This window comes from Alligator mississippiensis, chromosome 8 (genome assembly GCF_030867095.1).
Source record: "Alligator mississippiensis isolate rAllMis1 chromosome 8, rAllMis1, whole genome shotgun sequence".
In the NCBI taxonomy this organism is placed as follows: domain Eukaryota; kingdom Metazoa; phylum Chordata; order Crocodylia; family Alligatoridae; genus Alligator; species Alligator mississippiensis.
In genome coordinates this window covers 70,455,349-70,472,650 of record NC_081831.1, presented here as the reverse complement: position 1 = coordinate 70,472,650, position 17,302 = coordinate 70,455,349, and the positions used below count along the sequence as shown (strand labels likewise).

The 17,302-nt window shown below is 42.2% G+C and overlaps 1 protein-coding gene across 2 annotated transcripts in view; it reads right to left on the bottom strand.

The window, feature by feature from the left end:
* The window catches only part of TENM1 (teneurin transmembrane protein 1), a 1,265,690-nt gene that overhangs the window by 497,705 nt on the left and 750,683 nt on the right, over window positions 1–17,302 (bottom strand). The window contains exon 1 of one of the 2 annotated variants that reach the window (XM_059732825.1): window positions 803–937. The exons of the other annotated variant lie outside the window; for it this stretch is intronic. The gene's annotated coding sequence lies outside the window, so the exon portion shown is untranslated. Of the gene's footprint in view, window positions 1–802; window positions 938–17,302 lie in introns of those variants that run through there. 2 annotated transcript variants of the gene reach the window in all.

The window sequence follows — 17,302 nt, the reverse complement described above, 5'->3', positions numbered from 1 at the left end:
TAATAATCATTCAAAATAAAAAAGCAACGCTACGCGGAGGACACAAGAAAAAACAGACAAGTTAAGGATGTCGCTCACCGTCTGACGAAGCGCTGCCCCTGCTGCTGTGTACCTGCCTGTTTACCATTCACAAGCTGGTCTTTTTTTTCAGACTACAAGCGGATGTCTGGGCTTTAAAGCTCAGGGGTGAGGAGGAGGGGGTGAAGCAAAAAAACCCCACCATGCACTCGCACTTAGTTAGGCTTGGCAAAAAATTAGGACAGAAAAAAGGGACTGGAGGAGGAGGAGGGCAGGGGACACACTTGCAAGCGGTGAAACCCCCAAATATTTCTGGAGATCAAGCAGACGGCCGTGACGTGTGCCCCGCCACGCTGCTAGCTGCGATTTTTCCACCTGGCAGAGCCCAGATCTGTCCAGAGACGCGCCGGCGCGCGGTCAAGATGGACAGCGAGACCGCGGCGCTGCCAGGAGCGGTCCGCGCCGGCCGGGCCACCGGGTCCGAGCCAGACGGGGGTGGCAGGGGAGGAAGAGAGAAAAAAACAAACAAACCACAAAATAAAATGAGCGCGAGAGAGAGAGAGAGAGATGCTGCACTGGATCGGAGCGATTCAAACACTGGAAGAGAGGCAGCAGCTTTTCCCACGGACGTGCCGGGGAAGGAGCAGCAGCAGGAGCTGGTTTCCCAGCGCCGCCGGGCGAGCCGCGCAGGGGCTGGGAGCGGGCTCAGCCCCGCCAAGTTTGCCGGACACTTGTTACCTGCCCTGCCCTGCCCTGCCCTGCCCTGCCCGGGGGACACACTCACCCGGCGGGGAAGTTGCAGCAGCTGCAGCCGCGCCCCGGCTCCGCGCGGCCATGCCCGGCTACATCCAGCGGCAGCCCCGCTCCCGCCGCGCCGCGCTCCGGCTCGGGCTCCGGCTCGGGCTGGGCGAGCGCCGCTCCCCGCCTGTTAAGGAGCATGCCCGGGAGAGCCGAGCATGCGCGCTGCCGCCCCTACCTGCTCCAGGGGGGCTGCAGGCACGGGCGATGCCCCCCGGGGTAAGCCGGCAGCGGCACCGCTCACACCTGCCCCTCTGCTCGGACTGCAAGCGGCGGGGGTCTCCACCTCTGCTCTGCCCTGCCCTGGGATGATGCCACGATGCTTTTTTTCTTCTTCTTTTTTTTGGTATTTCTCTCCCTTGGTTGCAGGAGTCGAGCCAAAGGGGCTGGAAGAGCATGAGGGTGCCAGGGGCCACGTCCCCATCCTGGCCCCTGTCTACACCCAATGTGAACCGTCGGCAACACGTACGGGGTGCACGCGGGATGCAGATGCGCCCCCTGAGATTGGCTGTTGTCATTCGCCATCCCTGCTTGCCGCCCACACCGCTGGTGGTGTCTGCAGGCGGTCGCCGATGACCGCTGCCAACGCTGCCAGCGGCGTCTGCAGGTGGTCGCCGACCGCTGGGCACTGCTCGCAACCCATCCCCACCGCCAACACCTGCGGGCAGTCGCCGTGCCCCCCCGGCCACCAGGGGCACACATCATTCATAGGCATGAAAGCGCTAGGGGCTGGGTACCCATCCTGGCCCCTGTCTACACCTAGGGGGGCCATTAGATAGAGGATAGTCTGGTTATCTGCTACTCTGTCCTCTATTGATAGGAAACCGGACGCCTTTATGTCCTCTATTTTTTTCTCGAGACACCCAACCTTTCAGCCCACAATCAAACTTTAGATTGTTTGTCTTCATTGGTTAATATAGTCGTCATTTAATGAATCCCATGTTTGTATTGGTCCTGCGAATGCCAACAAAGATCCTATTTGTCATGGTTCCTAATGAAGTCTTTACATTAGAGATGTTGCTTGCTGCCATTAAACACCTGTCTTCAAAATCAGTTGGACATCACCCCTGGTAGTCTTTATAGATGTGGTTATTATGAATTAGCACTAAATTTAGTTAAAAATTGCATTAAATGCAACTGTCCCCTATCCTTGAGGTACCTCGATGGCCACCCTATCTACACTCAGACTTGCGTCAATCTAAATCACTTGGGGCCCTGCTGCCAGGGCAGGTGCGGGCAGGCTGCAGAAGGTAGAATCAAGCATCCAGGCGCATGCTTTCACTACAACCATGGTTTTGCCAACCACAGTTTAATACTCTCTATACCATTTTGGCTACCACGGTACGAAGTTTTAAGTAACTGCAGTTTTCTGTGGCCATGCATCAGCCCGCCACCTGCCATTTTTCCCATAAGCCTTTTTGTCTTGCCAACCATGGTTTGCCAATCCCGGGAACTTTCAGGAACCTAGCCCCAACGGTTGGCGAGGGAAACCTGTATCTCACCACACCAAGTGTTCATCTGGTTTTCTGCCTCTATACCACTCCCTTCTGTTTCTGACCTCCTCCCTTGCTGTCTCGGGCAATACTTTCCTTTTGTTTACAATTTTCTGATGGAAAAATGACATGTTACACAAGGCGCCAGCTCCAAAGAAATGAACCAAAAGAAAACTCTTACTGAGCAAAGCATATGATGCCTATATAATGTCCTGCTCTGCATAATTTAGCAACAGGAGTACTTTTGCAAAGGCCATTGAGACACATTCATTCTGCTTTATGCGCCCTGAGATTAATTTAGCCCCATATGTGAATTAGCCAGCTGTGGTTCTATACACACCGTTGGGGTAATATTGAATTCCCTCTCCATCCCTGGTATATTTGGTCATTCACTCTTACAGGCAACATGCACACAATGCCTAGATAACTTAACTCTGTCTCGTTTCTCTATTGGAGAAGCAGAAACTATCAAGTCATTCCCTATGCCAAAGTGTTAAATGCTTTCACGTGTTTTTGACATTTCAAAAGACTTCCCGTTGGCATCATTGGTTTTCTGGAAGCAAAAATTAAATAAATGAACTTTCACACTGAGTGGAGGCATGAAATGGGAAGATGCTAACCCAAAGAACAGGGTAACGTGAGCAACACCAGTGTGCATATGTAGGGATGTGTCTCCCCAATGTGCCCACAATAGAGGCCTCATATAAGGCTAGCCGAGTTCAGGGAAGCTTCAAATTAAGCTTGTCTGTCATTGTAAGACATGACTTGAGTCCTGGTACAATTTAAGCCCTTGATTTAGAGGGAAAGTGATTTTTATTGAATTCAAAATATATTTTTAGTTTGCTTTTGTAACACCTTCTTATCCCAAAACACTTGTAAGAAAAGGGTTTAGTTCAAGAATCAACTTCTCCTCTTCAGTTAAAGTTGAGAAGATTTCCAAAGCACAAAGAACAGAGAAACAACTTAACATACCTGAAGTTTTTGAAGAAAAAGCAAGCTGGAAAAAAGTAAAAATGTCAAGAGAAAATCCCTGCAACCTTTAAGACCTGTTCAAAAATGGAGAAGACAGTAGTTCAAGCTTCAGCCCCATTCGTGTTGAAAGAATAGTTTAAGTCCCCTGAAGGCAGAATTTATCTGACTGGTATACAAATATGAACGAGGCCCTTCAAAACTCTTAATCATTTGCTGGAGAAAAATCAAGATACTCTGAATTGGCAGGCAGCAAACTGACATTATTTCAATTAAGGCAGGCCCATCTGCTTTAATACTTACAGATAAACAGGTACTCTGGAATAAAGGAAATAGTCATAATTTTTCATAGCGGCCTCGGACAAATCAAAGCACTTTCTTTTTGCTCTGCATAGTAAAGAACGTCATACGTGGAGTGTCTGCAGAAGAACTGTCAGGAGATATCATCCAGACAATATCGATCAGTGGTTTTCAACATTTTTAGCCTCAAGGCAACCCTCCATAACCTTTCAGGATGTCATGGTACCCCAACTGAAAATCACTGAGCCAGATCTAAATTAAGAGGCAATATGGAGAGGGGGACCTTGAAGCTAAAAAGGTTGAGAACCGCTGACCTAGCTGGTGCCACAGTGGGGGCAGGACCCCCCAGGACCTGCACCCTGCTCTTTGCACTGTCTGCCCCCTTCCTACCTGGTCTGCACCTCTGGGAGCAAGGGCAGTCCCCACTGCTGGGGCTGGTCCCATGGAGTCTTGCATGCTGATGATTGCCCCTGCATCCCTCTGTCGGCTTTGGGAGCATGGCAGGAGTGGAGGGAGGGGATAAGCCAGGCTGCAAAACATGGCTCCATCCATTCATCTCCCATTTGCCCACCTTCCTACTGACAGCAGAGTACACTGCTGGGAGTGTTAGGGTGAGGGGCCCTGTCAAGGGCCTTCCTGGGGGCATGGGAGGGCAAGGGAAGCCCAGTGGCAGCAGTTCGCAGCAAAGCAGCTGCACTGGCGTGGCTGGGGCAGGTATAGCAGGGTGCTGGACAGGGGAGGAGAGCATTAACCTCCTTACACAGGGGCCGGGTGGTGTGCCACTCCTAAGGGGATCTCTCCAGCATCCTGGCTGCCAAAGAAAGATCTGGATGTAGAACAAGACCTGGCTTCTCTGATCTGAGGAGCTTTTAAGGTAGAAGTGTTATGTACTGGACAACCATAGCAGATCTGAAAGTAAGGCTGAGCTAGATCCATTAGGATAACTTGACTCCTCATTCCTCAGCTTCTTGGGCATTACTGGAAACTACTGTCACCACCAGGCAGGAAGGTACAAAATGGGCATAGAAATACTCAACATCCCTCGAGAGGACCTGGGAATACATGACTTCCCAAACCAGTTAAAATGCTTGGTTATTCCTATGCGATGGACAGGTTCATGGAGACAGAGGCTCAGTCTTGATGCTAAAAGACCCAAGTACCAATTCACCTACTCTCACGTCCCTGCGTATTAAACAAGAGTTTTGTTTGTTTCGTTATTCGTTCTCACCAACAGACTAACACGAAACTCTATAAAAGATATGATGTTAAATATTACACTAAGAGCCCTATTTGCAACAACAAGCAAGTCTAACTCAAAGGACACAGAAAGCCAACTGTCTTTAGAGGGAACTCAGTGGCAGCTGAGTTGCCTTGGAGTTTATCCCTTGCCAAGAGGATTGCAAGGTGCTCTGGACAGCCCCTCACAGACACCATTGGCACAACTTTTCTAATTCTTCTACAAAAGGCATACATGCACCCATGCACAGCTGGTGGAATCCATAGGTTAAAAACTAGAGGCACAAGACGCGGGAGGCTGCTGGACTGCAGTAATTGCCATGTTCCAGCAGATTCGATTGATCAAGTCTGCTCCAACACACTGTAATCACAGCATGTTGGAACAGCCTCCATGCTCATGTACAGACACCAAAGAGACTGTACAGTGTTGAAATACTCTTTCTACCTGATAAGCTTAATGAGCTTGATCTGCCATTGCTTCACACCACACGTGGTTATCCACGCCCATTTCCCACCTATCCAGCCTATCTGCAAAGTAAGCATTAAAATGCTGTCGTTGTGCAGTAATGTTTTACTTCTACCTTGCTTTGCATGAGTACAAATGCAAAGCAGAAGCCAAACATTTCCAAACTGAATAGGACCATGTTAAAGCTGTTGTACACTCATTTTGAAGAGATATAAATGGCTACACAAGTTGAAATGTGTGGAGAATCAGGAAAATGGTACTTAAAGTTATTATGGCTCTGAGTCAAGCCCCTTTCCAAAACAGCTGATTGATAAATTGCACTAAAATCTTGTAGACAAAATGTAATATTTATTAAAAAAGCATGAAATATAAATGAAATTCTAGCAACTCTTCAAACTAAACCTTTGATTTAAAACTCACCCTTGGTCTGGAAAGAGTCTGCACTTCACAAGGCAGGAAATAGCCTATCAAAATTCCTACCTGATAGACAGAAACAAAGACTAAATATAGGAAGTAACTTCTACTGGGTGCATCTACACATGCTATTAATTTGAAGCAATAAACAGCGGAGCAGTGTGAACCAAAGTAAACTACTCCCAGGTGCAGTGTCTACAGCTGTGCCTGGACAGCAGCAATTTGAGCCAAGGTGGAGCGGTTTATGCAGAGCCTGGGGCACCAGGGTGTTAGCCTTAGGCTCGAGGTGGCAGTGGAGGGACTGGCTGGGGCACACAAGGTGCTGAAAGTGTGGAGCCGTGTGGCTAGGCAGCAGTCAGGAGACTGGACTTCTGGTGGTTGGGTTGACCATGCTCAATTTATGCCTACAGTCAGTGTTTCTAGACATGTGTTTAATCACAGTTAATTACTCCACTGTAAGATAGTATGACAGTATTAGTGAGTTTACTGCGCCCTAATAGCATTGCACGTGTAGACAGTGACACTTTACTCCACAGCTAACGTTTCATTTTCATCGATCAGAAATACAGACTGGAGACAGAGGGTGCAATTTTTGATGGATGACAGCAACAAACAAAGCTGCTTTCCCCAGTTATTCACAACTTTTGGGCCAGAGCTGGAAATTTTAACCTAATCTAATCAGAAACCGCATGCTGTGACTTGGAACTAGGGAGTTAAAATTCCTGACCCTGTTTCCTGTCATTTTTCAGAACTGCATCCTCAGGTTCAACCATGGGCAACCCGCTATTCTTAAAAAACAAAGCAAACAAGTAATATTTATGTAAAGTTGTCATTTGCGACTGTGTGCAAAGTCTGCCGTGCGTGCATTTTGATATAACACTTACTCCTCTGTGAAAGACAAAAGCAAGTAAGGCAGCTTTCTCTTTACCCAAACCCCAGAAGAGTCGATGATGGAAAATGTCTATGTTCTGAAATACCTACCTAATAAAAGCACATAAATATCATAGGCTCCAATAAACGCATGTTGCCAGACTTCATTTTTTTCAGTCATTACATTTTCAAATAACTATCTTCAGATTTTTTCCATGGCATCTCTGACACTGGGAAAGAGCTCCCCATAAACAACAGCAAAACGAATTAAACTCAAGCTTAAAATTCAAATCTCTCCTTTCCCACAATGCCAATAAAAAAAAAAACTTAAAGGGTTAGGCTGCTGTTGTGCTGAGATCGCCATTTAATGTGCCAACCAATATTATCTCACTTTTTCCTCGTTCTTCCCCATCTGTTATCTCCTCTCTTCCATTGTAAGCTCTTCTGGGCAGGGACCATCTCTTTCTTTAATGCTTGTACAGCACTTAACACAATAGGGGTCCTTGTTCATGACAGGAACCAAGTTCTCTAGTAGCACCTGCCAGTGAGCTGGGCAAGGATTATTAGCAGAAACACTGGCCATCACAGTGCATTTTTTTCCCCGTGAGTGATTTTATTGTGGTGGAGAGAAACTAAGTTTGTGTTTGGTTTTCTTTAGAGCAAAGAAGAGAGTAAACAGGAAAATAAAGGTGCAAGATTGCTTTTGATACCCCATGAGGAACCAAAGTAAGAACAAAAGCTCCTTGAGAAAGTCTAACAAAATTGGTGCATCATCCTGCAGCTCTCAGGCAGGGCCTTTTGCTTTGCTAGCTTACCTCCCAAGTGCACCACTGGATTGCTCACTTACAGGAAAATATGGACAAAATTGTTCTGTTAAATATTTCTTAGAAAAATGCATATTTGGGTTGATTGAAAATATTGAAATTCAGTGAATGGTTTCAGCCAAAGAAAACCGGAAAACAGAAGTCATTTACATTTAGCATGAAAACATTTAAGATATTTTTTTCAAAGCAAAACACTTTTCATTTCAAAACAGCATTATAACAGCAAATTGACTTAAATTGTACTTTTAAACAATTACAAAAGTTGCATCCTGCTCACCTCCGTTCCCCCCACAAGAAAACAAACTATGCTGTTGCATATTCTTTCTAATGTTTCTGTCATCCATCAAAAATTGAATATTTGAAGTGTTCACTGAACAGTGGCACTTCTTGAAAGAGATGGGTTTCTATAAACTTGTGCATCAGAGTGACAGTACCGTACGGTAGTTTTCAAAGGTTTTCCAAATACCTGAAGTTATCATGTTGTTAATTAAGTAATTTTTTTTCAAATTCTAGTTTCAAAGGCTTCTCACTGTTTCCTCCCCATAGAAGCTAACATGACAGGAATGAAGTAGTACAATGAACAATGAAGAGAAGAGAGGAAGAGAGGAACAAAGCAATGATGTGTAGGGTAATTTGGATCCATCAATCCATCATTTGATCATACTCACTTCAGTCTAAAAAAATCACTTATAGAGAACAATTTATAATGGAGCTCTTCTTTGACAAGTATAGTAGTAAAATTTTGAGGTGATTCCTCTTTATCTATCACTTCCATATTTTTCTGTTCCATATTAAAGTGGCACTACAATATTATCTGCTAGTCCAGCTGTGAATGATACGACTGACATATTAGAGAACATAGGGAGGGGGACCAGATTTGGCCCACAGAACTGGCCCATGTGGCCCACTGGGTTTCTGGGATTTGGGGAGCCCCAATGAGCATGGCCACTAGTGGCAGCAGCACAAGTAATGGCTATACAAATATAGCCCTTGTTTGTCCTGCAGCTGCCAGCTCCTTCTGCCCACTCCCACCACCACTGGACCTCTGCAGCTGCTGCTGCTTGACCCCCACCCTGCCATGGTGGGACTCCTGCCACTTCTACTGGACCTGCCATGTGGATTCCACCTGGGAGAAGCCCCCTAATCTGGATCAAGGCCAGGGCCCAGGACCCGGGGTGATTTTGACATCCTGGTTTTAAGAACATTGAGAAGTGCACATCCTGAGGAAGGACCATGTATCCAACCTACTGCTTTTGCTAGTAGCGTAATTATAGGTAGGCCAGTGAGACACAAGCCACAGGTGCCACCTAAGGGGAAGGGGGTGCTGGAATGGAGCTAAGGGGGCATCTCACTCTCCCATGCACCCTACACCTTCCTGGCTTTGGCTCCTGCAGCAGGGAGGGCAGAGAAGTGGCAGCGTCTTGTGGCTGATGGTTCTCTGTGGCTAGAAAGATGTCACTGCCCTTTTTTTGCTGGTGTTTTTCAGCTGCTCAACACAAATATTAGAGGCAAAAAAAAAAGGAGGAGACATCTCCTCCAGAAGCAGAAAGCCTCCAGCAGCTACGGTGTGCACCACCACCATTCAGGCCACAGTACTGGCCAGTTATGCCTTTGCATTTTTCCCCTCTTATCTTGCACAGTCCTTTCTCACATTGCTGCTGCTTTTTTTCCCTCTCCTTGCTGTTGCTTCTGTCCTAAACTTTTCTCTTCTCTATTTTTCACATACCTACTTCTTCCTTCTTAGAAAAATCTATTGACACAAGGTCCACATCTCTTTGTCTACTCAGAGATAATTAAACATGACAGAGTACCTATGACCTCATTTGGGGATGTTCTAAGGCAGAAGATACAATGGGGCCAAAGTAGCAAGAATTTGGAGGCCCATCCAGAGATCAGCTTGTCAGCTTAGCCGTTAAAATGCGAGGGATGTAGCTCATGTGAGTCGGACAAAAAGTAATTGCTAAATATAGATTTTAGTGTAAGGTATGACTAATTAAAGATGACTTAACAAAGATTTACTGCATTTAAAAGTTATTTAGAAACTTAAAACTTAAGATTTCACTTCGACTTCCAATTGCCACAAGAAACAACATCACAGAAATGACTTTTAAATTTTTCTTTCACACTTTTAAGCAAGTTGATTTTTTTTTTCACAGAATGCTTCTGACTAAAAATGTTGATGCCTTGGCTCTTCTTGCTGACCTTCAACTTAGTAAACTATAGTAAGAGAGTTTATGGCCTAAGTTACTATTCTAATTGTTTTATAGTAAAGGTTATCAAAGATTATGCAGTCCTGTTTTGCTGGCCTTTTCCAAAGCAGTGCCTAATTTTTATCTGTTAACAGGGACATAGATCTTCTTTTAGAACTGAACTCAATACTGTTTGAGAAACAAGCCTCCATGAATGATTTAAGAAAGGCTACCAGCTTAAAAAGTTAACTATTGTAAGGAAGGAAGGTTGTTTTTCTCAGGACATACAATCTAAAATAGGGACAGCTTACTACTGTAATCTCTCTTGCATATGACTTAGATGTCGACAACAGTAGTTAGAAGTAATCACAAAGTTTAGGGTCATGGAGGAAGCTCAGCAGGTGCGATGACAATACATTTTCTTTCAAGCCTTAAGTTCTGTATCAGAAGCTACCAAACCCCATCCCTTCAAAACCTCAGGAGCCACAATACCCAGTGAAGCAAAGGAATACATTCTTTTTTTAAATCTTACCTGAAATTTCCATAATTCATATGGCAAATTAATAATTTTGTCACTTGACTATTTTAATGCAGCTATTACAGTAAAATCCTATACATTTCAATCTATAAGGATGCTGGAAAGGTATTGTTATATTTTCATCTTTGAAAACACTATATAAAAATTGACTTTGAATACTTTAAAAATAGGTAAAAAAAGGCAAGATAAATCAATACATTTTGTAAAATCTGTCAGATTTCTCTCCTTATTAAATTTTCATGTTAGAAGAACTATCTTGTTACATTACAAACACCTGCTGACAAAATTTACCACAATACCTGTAGGCATAATAAACTAACAGCATAACAAACTGTAACATTTTTTTCCTGCTTCACCCTTATGCCCAGTGTAATTACATACCTGAATAGGAATAGAAAAGTCAAAATACTCTTTTTACATTTAAAAATTACTTGAAGTTCAACATTTTCACGTTGTGATACCATCATAATCCTGAATTGTTGAATCCTGCATTAATTTTACATTAATGAACCATTTGCAACTAAAATTAAGATATAACATTGGCCATAAGAAAAACTTCCATCACTGCCAAATGCTTAAAATAGGATATTTCCAGAAATACAGAATTGGTTTACTATAAATAAATGCAGTAGTTTGGTTTTCCTTTTCAGTACATAAATCAGACAGGCTAAGTTTCTTCATGATGCAAAACTTAGTAATGCCTTCATGGTTTGTTCATACTAGGCAGGTACTATCACACATAAAAGGCTAATTTTCTCATTCTCTAGTGAGCTTATTTTGACTTGTTTTACCAGCAGCAACCATTGCCTGAGAAGATGGCAGCAAAGAGTCAACTAAAATAAATAGTGAAACATTTCTCTTCAATAGGGTGAACACATACTGCGATGAAAATGAATACGAGGGCAGGAGGCAATATCTAGCTTATAGGCAAGACCACAAGTGAGACTTTTTTTTTTTTTACTAATAAAAGGAAAAGGAAAGGCCAATCAGATATTATACAGCATGATCTGCTTGAATGCAGGAATTGCTATTTAAACTGCAACTGTTTTCCTACTTTGATTGTTTTAAATATTTCAAAATTAACTACAAGCTTTCAATTAAATTAGGACTACGTGGATTGGAATCTGAGCTCACAGCTAAATTTATGCTGATGTAGGGAAGGAGCCAGGTTGATTTAAACTTCGTTGGTCAGTGTCTCTGAAATAAAATGCAGGGAAGCATCACCTGATGGCTTGTAAGCAATTCTCCAACATGGAACAGAGTCATATAAACATGATTTCCCAGTCATAGGGATGTTAGTCTTCCACAGGTGGGCTTTCTGAGTGTTACAATGCTGTTTTTCTATAAACAACACTGCCAAAATTATTCAAGTTAGTTTTGAAAGTTGAAGTGGAGAGGGCTGGCTCCCCTATCTCTGATTACATTTTAAATGAAAAAGAATGTGATTTGAGTGTTAGTATTCAAGGCTGCTAGTTCTTCTCTACTAATTTACATTTATATTCTTAATGTCTAGGTTGAGCCTAGGGAAATTTAAAACTCTATTTCATTAATGCTAACTTCCATAGAAATCCCAATATGCCTAGAAGTTCCTAGATTGCAAGGCTACTAGAGGAGAATGCTGCAGCTAAGCATAATTGCCGGGTGGTTACAATAGTTAAATATGTACGTGTCAGTTTTGACTTTTGGAATCCCTGCAGACATGGACCCAAAGTACTAAAAGTTAAACATATGAAGTCAATGGAGTAATGAATTAAAACATCTTTAAGATAGAAATATGGTAAGAGCACACTATTGTCTCTGAATGGGCTTTAAACTGTCACATTCTAACAGTTTGGCTTTTACAGAAAAGTTTCCTTTGAAGTGCTAGATAATTCTCTATCTTGCATTTGAATGAATCACAAATTACAAATGCCTATGCGGATATTTTAATAGTACAGACTGGGCCACATTCTGTCAGGCTTCTCTGAAGTGACATTGTTTTATAGTGTTGGTGCAGTATTAAGTTAGACGCTATCGTTAGCTATGCAGAGACTTCTGCATGCAACCAATTTCTTCTTATAGTAGATATAATCTGTGCTAGGCTCTAAACATCTTTTCTGCATGCAGCACTGTGCGTGTCCAAATGGGTCAAAACTATCTCACCTCCCCTCTCAGGTGTGTACCAGTATGCCTCTGTGCATCTCCTACTGGGGTGGACCTACCAAACTTTACACACAACCCATTTCTGCTGTCATATTAGTGCAAATAAGGAACCACTCCAACAAAGTAAGTGGCCTCATGTATCTGGTCCCGAGAGAAAGTCTATAAGAGTGAACTCAGGGAAAGCCCCCTTACTGAAGTGTCCCACTGTGGTTCTGAGTGGGCCATAGACATTGGGCTTATTCTCCTCATTGAATAGGCTTCAAAGTCCACCTAAACATTCCTGTGGCTTCACACTGGCTCAAGCAACACTTCTCACCAAACACCAAACTATTAGCTTTTCTCAGGAGTAGCGGGTGCAGCAATGCCTGTATGTTCACAGCTGACCAGATTCTCTCCTTCTTTACATGTGGACCCTGGACCTTCAGCATTCAGGAGAGGGCATGCACATGGTATCAGGGAGGCTGATCCCTTTTTGGCCCTCCAGATGGAAGAATTGGTACACAAGGAATCTCCTCCATTATTCAAGTGGAGGTTATAATTCAAGGCAATGGAAATAGATTTCTGTAAAGCAGGTGTAAATAAAGGCAAAGTTACATCCTTACTGGCAAACCAGAAGAGATGCATGTCCTCCAGCAGCTAGGGTTAGTTATGCACCTGCATGTGATACTAATAGATCCTTGGTCCATTATTTATGAGTAAGACATTAAAGTTTTGTTCTATGACAGCTGTTGCTGTATGTACACATAGAGCTTAGGAAAGGCACCCGACTACAAAAGCTGGATTGTCCCTTGCTTCTAACCTTGCCATTAGCACCTATGCAGAGAGCATATAAATGCAACAACTCGAAGAGACTAAAAGTTCTGATATGATTAAGTTTTGCATCAGGATAATGCCTGTACAAGTTGCAGGGAGCAGAGGATCAATTCCTGTGTAATTAAGTAAATAAATATAAATTGTGTATGGGGTTTTTATTTAAATCCTTAATATTTTTGGCAAGGGTAATCCCTTATATCAAGTTTAGAGTACTGTATGCCAACAAGCAGATACATTGGAGCAAAGGTTAATAGCTAGACTCATTATATACCCAGAAATATATAATTCAGCCTCCTAAACAGCCACATGCCCTGGTGGTTTAAATAAGAAGTTATAAGGGAAATAGTCTTTTGGAACCTATTGCTCTTTTCTGTAATATTTATGAGTATACTAGTATTTAATTCATTATTTATATGTTTCTGACATACATCTAATTTATTTGATATATAATTTTTTATCAGCAGTACTTTGTCTGCATACAAGCAATTACTGGAAGGAGGCAGAAACACCACCTAAACATGGAATAGCCTTTGGGCGATGTGATAAGTGTGTAAAACTGAACGAGTGATGTGTATGGATATGGGATGGCGTATTAAACTTTAAATTGTGGTGTAGCTAAGATAATTTATACATGGCTTTTTTGGTTTTTCCACGAACTGTAAATCTGTTGACTCTCATTTTTCCAAGATGGCCACAGACAAATGTTACAATAATACTCATTCTTCTGTATTTTATAGAAACTAAAATGCCCTAGAGTTATTGGACCTGATTCTCATTGATAGGTCCTTTTAAATTGCTTTACGCTACGCTGGCAGCGAAATGGAAGTGAGTGTCAGAGCAGACAAGGTTCTTTGGGTAAATCTGATATCTTTTATTAGACCAACTCAAATAGACCATCTCAAACAGACCAATGTAAGCAGGTCTGTGTGTGGGTTTGGCAGGATCAGTGGGGGATGGCAGGTCTGCAGCGGAGTGGGTTAGGGGGCTAAATACAGCTTGGTCAGGACTGGAGGGTTTGGAAGAGCACAGCCCTGGGGCTGGGTAGAGCTGATGAGCTTTCCCAGTCCTAAGGCTGTGCATCACACACGCACAGGTGCTCTATAGATTGGGTTGAAATGTTCCTGATCTAAATTAGCTCACGTCCTCAGGTGAACTAACTTAGGCCTGCCAAATTTTGCCTGATTTAACCCTTCTGAATGCCTGAATAGATGGGCATTTAGATCAACCGAACTATAGTTAGGTTGATCTAAATTTAACAGCAGCACATAGCCTGAGTCACACTGCTCTGAAAGTTAATGACTCTATATCAACAGTATTCATCTATATAGTCCATATATTCATTCGGTCTCACCATTAAAATATGATAAAATATTAATTCTAAATAATATATCAAATATGTACGTATCAGGTGTGTAGGGGGGATTAAAAATAGGATGCTCTCTCGGATATCGCATGGAATATTTTCCAGCACTGGTGCTCCCAAGGAACATGCTAGGATTTAGAATTGCCTCATGATTGTTAGCCATTCAAAGAGGGTGCCCTTTCTGATATTTGTACAGCCTAATTAGGTTCGTGAAAATGATGCGTGTCAGTATGTACTTTTAGGGACACAATGCTGTGTGTGGGACAACTCTTTTCCTCAACTGAATGTGTAGCTCATTTAAAATGTAGCTACACATCTTTGCAGAGCATAATTTGGGGGATTTAGCTTGGACAGGTTGTACTTTTCTCAAAATGAGCATCTACTACCTTTAGATCTGGTGCAGAATGGAAGATGACACATTTTCTTCTGCATCTAGTCCTAAAACAAGGCTGCTTCAGCTCAACTCCAATTCTCTCAGTAATTTGTATCTGATTGGCAGAATTGGGAAAGTTCTCTTTTAAGCCAGATGCAAGCTGGATTCAGGTCAGAAGCCCTAGTCGGGACAATTCAAGCACATAAGTAATAGCCATTCAGCTCACCTAAAACATAGTAGCCCTAGGAAGGGCTATATGCTTACATAAAAATAGACTGATGGGTCACAAAAAGCAAAAGCCTACAGGATCCTAAACCTGTTTACTATTTGAGACAGATTAAAATCTCTGTCTGAGCAAATATATGGGGATATACTTTAGTGAGTAGTTTCTGGCATGAAAATAAATCAGGTACATCATAATGAATGGAAAAAATACAGCAATACTGAGAGCTTGTAGAAGGGAAGAATGATGAGGCCCACTGTCCTACCAAAGGATAAAGGAGAAGAGAGTTTGTCTGCCTTGGAAGTGCATTTTGCAATATAATTATCCTAAATACCATGGATCTTGTTAAGCTTAATCAGGTTAAAGACTGTTTCAAATATACATGTCCATCTCTTTTACTTTAGTCCATTTTTTTCCTTTTTAATACATCTTAAACTTCAGTATTTCTAAATCTTTGAGAGCTTCATGAATGCAGGCCTAGGAACACGATATACCGTCGTTTTTCCAACTCTGAGAAAGAAGATGCTCCAGGAAGGATTTCCAATAAAATGTGCAGGCAAAGAGCTCCTTCCCCGGCGGGCATGTTGTCCTCAGGTAAGAGGGCTTTCAGACTGCCCGCTGGAAGTGATTAATGAGTGCAGACAAGTAAAACCATTTGGGATAATCAAGATAGTTATTTATTGATAAAATTAACCAAATGTCAATTAGTCAAAGGTTGAAGGCACTATGAAAGGGAGTAAAACAGCTTATTGGTTGGAGCATTGGACTGAGGTTCAGAGGACTTGGTTTCTTTTCCCAGCTTGACGACAGGCCTGCCCCCTCCACGGCCTATGTCTCCATGGCCCCACCTGTTATAAGGAAATAGTAACAAGGAACTTTTTTGCACAGTAACTTAAACTCTTTTAATGAGAAATGAAATCTGAGAATAACATTTTTCTGCGATATTTAGAGAAGTATCAGAGGCAATAAAGCAATAAATTAATCATTTTTTATAATTTTTTAAAACTTTTCTATGTTTAGCTACCTGTATTAAACACTTACAAATGTTTGCCTGGAGGATTTACTTGAATCATGATTCATTTTTGCATTCTTTTACAATACAGTGAATTAGGATCAAGTTATTTCAAACAAATATATTTTCAACTTCAAAATTTAACTGGAAAAGATTTTGTCCTGTCCCTCCTCCCCTCCCTTTTTTTTAAAGCCTCACTGCATTGGTTAACCTCACACAGCCCTCCTATAAACATGAACACTAAATCTTTAACTCATTACCCCTTTCCTTGTTAGAGGCTAAATGACACTTCTTTTCATTGTAAGAGGAATGAAGGGTATGCATTTTCTGAGCTGCTGAAGCTTGTTATTGAAATTAAGCTTTATGACACTGCTGTTTTCCATACTTGGACCCAGTCTATTGGATTTGTGTGGCTGCTTACAGAAATAAGAAGGGCAAATGTCAATGCTCTTGCAAAAGCAAAGGCAAGGAATGGGCTGCTAAATGGACTGAGTTAGATGATCGCCTGGAAAGGACATCTACTAAAAGTAATATGTCAAGGAACTAGTGCTAACGTGTTGCTACATATCTGTTAGACTGAACTCCAAATTCAACATCATACTTTCCTTCAACATTTAATACCGTTGCATCTCCATGGTTTTCAGTAAGATTGATCCCCTTAAAAAGGTTGAATGGAATGTATCAGTCCTTTCACTCATCTTTAAATAAAGAAATGTGTATCTCAGAGTTTATCAAGTCATAAGGAAGTAGTGCTGCTATTTTTCACAGAAGCCTTGTCGATTTTCTTTTCTAAATTCACAAAATGTTATAAACCACATTGATGTGAATGCCTCCTGAAGTTACTCAGTCAAAAAAGTAATTCATTTCAGTAGAGTGATTTCTAAGGCACATCACTGCCCTGTAGACTTTCATCAGATTCCTTTTCCTCACATGAAAAATGAGTACATTTCTAAATATTGAATAAGTCACTGAAATCAGCTAGTTAGCATTTTCAGGACCTGATCCTGATTTGGGAGTGGAGGGCACTCAAAGCTTCTAAGGACGTATCCAGGTCTTGGCAGGATTGGGGCCTTAATGAAAAGCATTAGCAGTTTATTCTATATAGCCTTAAAGACTAGGAGTTAATGTAGAGAGATTGAAGTCAATGCAATGACAGGCATCAATTTGTCTCTTTAGGTAATGATATATTTAATATATTTATTTTTCATTTATAACAAAAGACAATTCATTTAACACCTACTTGACATAGCAGGGTCCAACC